The sequence below is a fragment of the Gobius niger genome (genome assembly GCF_951799975.1).
Source record: "Gobius niger genome assembly, chromosome: 14".
Taxonomy (NCBI): Eukaryota; Metazoa; Chordata; class Actinopteri; order Gobiiformes; family Gobiidae; genus Gobius; species Gobius niger.
Window position 1 is genome coordinate 19,924,377 of NC_136865.1, and position 5,833 is coordinate 19,930,209.

At 38.6% G+C, this 5,833-nt stretch overlaps 1 protein-coding gene across 1 annotated transcript in view; it reads right to left on the reverse strand.

The window, feature by feature from the left end:
* tuft1b (tuftelin 1b) overlaps positions 1-5,833 on the reverse strand; it is a 35,153-nt gene that overhangs the window by 29,030 nt on the left and 290 nt on the right. The window lies entirely within an intron of this gene.

Sequence of the window (5,833 nt, forward strand, 5' to 3'; positions counted from 1 at the left end):
ACCTGAGAGATCAGAACAGCGCCCCCTGTTGGCCAGTAACTCTTGTTGCCGTTGAACCACTGCACTTTGCTCTCAGTCACCTGCTTGATCTTCTTCCACATTGAACCTTTGTGGTGTTTATCGTGAAACCCCACGGTTTCTGTGATTTTCTGTCCCATGTTTCAGCTCAGAACTGATACTACTAGTACTACTACTGTGCCTGCAGTTCCTCAAAGCACTTTCTGTGCGCTCCAAGGCTAAAGCTGCGTGGGACGGGACCTGTAAATAGGATGTAGTCGTCTTTGATAAGTGTCACTCACATGTGACTGAGGAGCCTGTCCCTGATCAGCCTGAACCCTTTAACCTGGACACCTTCTGTGTTTTAAGCCACTTGGACACGTCATGACGGGAGAGGCGGCCTTGTAGAAGTCCCACACACGAAATACAGCTCAGACCTCATTTACTACTACTACTATTGTATCATGCAGCAAAAGGTAGCCTATAGAAATGATTACAATGAATGATATGAATGATAATGAACAGGTAGAGTAAAATCTTTTTAAGTTTGGAACAGAACATGAGTGGCTGACGATATTTCAAATGGCAAATATGAAAAACTCAAACTATAAATTATAGACCAAAAAACAGGAACAATGACTTTTCCATCTACGGTTTTTTTAAACCGAGACAAAGATGATATGATCAGTGGTGCAGCTCAGGCAACAGCAATGATCAAAATGATGTTGTGAGAAGTTGAATGTGGAAAGCATTACATCATCTTCAAAACAATAAATCTGATTAATAATGACTTCACGAAGAAGATGAACAGGTTGAACAGTCAAAATGATCTATGAACTGAAAATATTTCCACTGCAAATACAATATGTTTTGAGGCCATGATCACGTCACCTCCTGATGCAATTTATCTACACTTTATAAATAGTTGAGCATTTCCCCTGTCTTTTGTAAAGTCCTGTTGGGCTGCTTGTCGTTACTTGCTGCGGACAAAGGTGCGGCGACTGAACTCAAATCAGCTCTAATCCTTTGTTAGTTTAACCATAAGACCCAGGTATTACGTCTTCACAATGGTTTTCCGCTCTTATAGACCATCTGACATTTACTTCTTTCAAACGTGAATTCATCTTTTATTGTGTGACCTTTTGACCCCAGACACATAAATATTGTCAGCTTTTGTGACAACCCACTCTTGCGTGTCAGGAGAGAGCCCTGAGGTTCAACTGAAGAGTGCTTTGAATAGATTTGAATGTTGTAATCCTCTGCAGAAAGCGCACAAAGGAGGATATTTACATACAGTTTGGAAATGATGTTATGAAACAATGACTTGGCACTGACAGGTGAAGAGAGTTTCCAACCGAGGGCGGGATTTCGAGGTTTGTCTGGTCAGAGGGTCAGGTCATAAGAGTTATGATTTGTGCAAATTGATATTAAAAAAATCATTACATCTGACTGAGAAAGACCTAAAAAGTACTAGAAAGAAAGTACTAAACATTGTATTCATAACATCAGTTTAACATTGTATAGGGAGCTGCGTTTTTTGACTGGGGAGGCCTCAGATATCAATCAATCAAATAATTTGAATTCTACCAAATATTACTCTCAATCTCTCAGTGCAAACAAATAGGCATGTTAAGATTATATCATATTGAATAGAGCTAATTCTTATTGCAGAGGAGTATATAGGCATCTATGGGTCAATGGATAAATGGCCACGCTGCAGGACTTTGGAAATGTATTTGCTTCTTTAAACTGTATGTGAAAAAAATGGGAGGATGTGTAAAATAAGGATTTGGGCAAGTGTTTCACAGGAGCCCAGTGCTCACCTAAGTTAGCTTTATTACTTTTTTATTGTGGTCCAAGGAGGAAACAGCTGAAGAATGATGCTTCAATTACAAACTGGAAACTACCTCCAGAACCATATTTTACATCAGTGGTTTTGCCCTTTGTATTACTAGCTGCTGTTCCTAAATAGGGTATAAGCAAAGTCCTTGATACTGATTCTCACCAAACAAATCTGTTTTTTGAACAAGATTAATTCACTGGAAAAAGGTGTCTTTGCTTCTCCTGGTCCTCTGGTCATGAGATCTGGGTAATGATCGCAGATACAGTAATGTACAAATGAGTTTCCTTCGCAAGGTGGCTGAGCGCACCCTTAGAGGTACAGTGAGGAGCTCGGAGTAGGGCTGCTGCTCCTTCATGTCGAGAGGAGCCTATTGAGGTGGCTCGGGCATTTATTTTGGATATCTCCTGGTCACCTCCCTCGGGAGAAGTGCCGGGCATGTCCTATTGGGAGGAGGCCCCTGGGAACTATCCAGAAACCCTGGAGGGACTATGTCTCTGAGCTGGCCTGGTGTTGCCTCAGGATCTCCCCAGAACAGCTGGAGGAGGTGTGCATGGATCGGGAAGCCTCAGCATCTCAGCTCAGATTGCTACCTGTGTGACGTGGCCCCGGAAAAAGCGGAAGAAAATGGATGGATGCATTGAATTTTTAGAACAAAGTTCTAAAACCAGTGCAACACCTCCTTCTATTGGATTGGTATTGAGCCAGCCTCACTAGTCACTGACAAAGCTTCTTGGATGAGAGACAACACTTTAACTACTAAGGACTGATGGCGGCAGATTTGATGTACAGTAACATTCATTAAAGATGATGTTTGTTCAATTACATGCACATTTCCCAGTTCCCATCCAACAGTGCCAGAGACAAAGCCAAGTGGAAAAAGACTTCAGGCTTATCATGAACTTACAATTGCCACTAAATCGGAGCCAGTCTGATGTGGTTCCATTTTTGGATACATTGATGCTTATGTAACTGTTTAATTATACGTCTGAATGAGAGTCCTGGTTGAGCTGAGGTGAACCAGGAGGAAAGAGAGGAGCCATGTTTAGATCTGTGTCTGCAGTGATTACAGTCAACTGAGATTACACACACAAAAACAGCGGCTCCCACTGCTTCTCGGTTACAAACACTGACATTCAAAAGAACAGGAGGAACAAGTGTTGAAAAGCTTGAAAAGTATGGAACTGTTTTGTGAAATAAAGCTCATGATCAGTGAAATGAAAAGTAGACTGAGACGAACAATAATGTATTCGTAAAATGTCATTATTTCTTGTATTGTCCCAACTTATACTGTCACTTCCATGAAATTGTAATTCACAATCACTGAAATCACTGGAAAAATAAATACATGATTTACACTCACATTATTGTGCATGTGTATAATATTTAAATGAACCTCAAATGGATTTCCACAAAACTATTCTAGAAATTGATCTATTTTTCAAGATGATGGCTTTCCATTCAAAGCACTCTACTATGGTCATTTACCAAGTGCACATACAAAAGTTTATGCGTTGTTTACTCCCACAGCATTGTCTTATTTACATATCAGATTTAGGGCCTTAATACAGGTAACATCAAATGGTAACTTAAGTGCAACATGCCCACAAAAATTGCACATTTCATTTTTCAGCTTGCACCTTCCTTCATAACTGACCCCCCTCAGTCTCACCAGACCATCTGATCTGCAACCCATGGTTTGGGAGCCACATGTGGTATCTTGTAAAAGATGACCCGGTAAAATCTAGTTACTAGTCCTGCTTTGTACATGCTTCAGAGTTTGCTCTAGAAGAGGGGCTAGAAAAGCCGAAACGCTGTTTTAATACATACTGTCCATGTGCACAAAGGCCTTTTACCCATCAATTATTACATTGTTGTTTTTTAAGTATTAAGTATTCTAAGCATTGAAGAACACCAAAGAGACACATTTTGGAAGAACTCATACTCTAAATCCAAGTGGCACTCCTGCATGGTTTGCTTTAGTAATTGTCTGGTTCAGTTCTGCATTAGCACTGCATCAAATTCACAACAAATAATTCAAATTAGTCATGTCTTTGTTTGTATGTTTAGGAAGAACTGGCCCTGGATCTGAATGTGACCGACCCCCCCACCAGACGAATGTGATGCAACCATTGTTTTGTCTACACTTTCTGGTGGAGCAAATACCGCTCAGACATATTTGTCTGAACCGTGGCTTTTGTGTGTTGACTGTCTGACTTTTATTTACCACCTAGACTTAATGAAGACTAAAAATAATTCATGGGGGAGTCGTAAGTTCTATTTAGGACACAGTAGATCCAGGTAAGCCACAACATGAATACAAATACAATGGAGGCTTTAACTGGTTTTACGGATGAAGGGATTACTTCATCCGTCTCCTTTAAGGCTACATCACTTTTAATTATTTACAGGGGAAACTCGGACACTTATAATATCGTTCAAAAGTATCTTTATTTCTGTAATTCAACTTAAAATGTGAAACTAATTCATGATATAGACTCATTACGTGTCATATGTCTAGCCTTTGTTTTTATTTTGATGATTTTGGCTCACTGTCCATTTCCAATATATTGTAATTTGATGAGATTTTTACTGTACAAGCTGAGCCATAATACTCAAAATTATAACAAATAAAGACAATACATATGTCACTTTGCATGAAATGAGTCATAATAGTTTCACAGCTTAAGTTGAACAACAAGTAAATGCATTTTTTAACGATATTCTATTTTCCAAGTTTCACTTGTATTTTATCTTTGCCATTGACAATAAATAAAATACTTCAAAAGAATAAAATAGTAAAACAAAACATTTAACTCATAATAAAAACTTTGAATTACTCCATAAACATTTTTATTTGTACATAAACCTCAAAATGTACATAAAATCTTTCAAATGTCTGGAAGAGCATACAAAGCACTGCACTTTCCCCAGCAGTTATTTAAGAACAAATGTTCAAAAGTGACGAGTTTAAAATGTTCTGACATTATTAAAACGTCAATATAGAAGTAGAATAACAATCTTTTTAGCCAAGTGCAACGTGAAAGGGTTTCCTAAATAAATCCAACAATTGTGCTACTGATTGTGTCGATGTAAAGTGGATGCAATCACAGGCAAGCATGATCAAAACACTAATCTGCAAATACCACAGCAGCACGAACAAAACATGACGCAAAATGTTTACACTAAAGGAAGATACTTTAACAGGTAAGTGTAAGGCATTTTCAGTGATCACATGCATGGATCGACCCAATGGTTCTCAACTGGTGGGTTGGGGCCTGAGAGTGGAAAACAGGAAGATCAAATTCAGCTTCAATGTCCACTGTAGCGATATTCCAACTCATTTTTGGGGATGGGTGAAGTAAAAACTATGGGTGGAGAACAACCTGGGTATTAGAGAAATATAGAAATATAACTTTAGCTTTGTACATAGCGTATGACATAACATTTTTAAGAATTACAATATAGACCCTCCCAGTTAAGAACCATGGGGCTAAATATTGAGACAATGCCCATTCAGGTATATACTGTATATGTATTTATAAAAGTAGAAAATCTCTATATAACGAATAATTATTTCAAATGTACAGCGATTATTTGGATTTGATTGTCTTCAACAGTAGCTAATACAGTGTAAAACACAGGCTCGGGCTCATTCGACGGCAAAAAAGTCACATTCAACGGTAAAAACTTCACTTTGAACACAATAAAACACAACACTTAAAGCTGCAAACAACACTGGCAGATAAAAGCCCATGCGCACACACAGATATTGCCGACGAACGTTTCAAAGCAGCACAAAGACCAAAGAAAGCTGCATTTTTTGGTCTCAGTAGTTTAAAATCTGGTCTTGGTTCAACGCCACACGACACTTCAGTAAACCATGCTTCGGCACCATATTTGTACCATCACTAGTAGCAAGTTAAAAAAAAGTCAGCTATGTTTATGTACGGCAATATTATAGCTCATAATTTGGGATAATAACATTGTAATCAA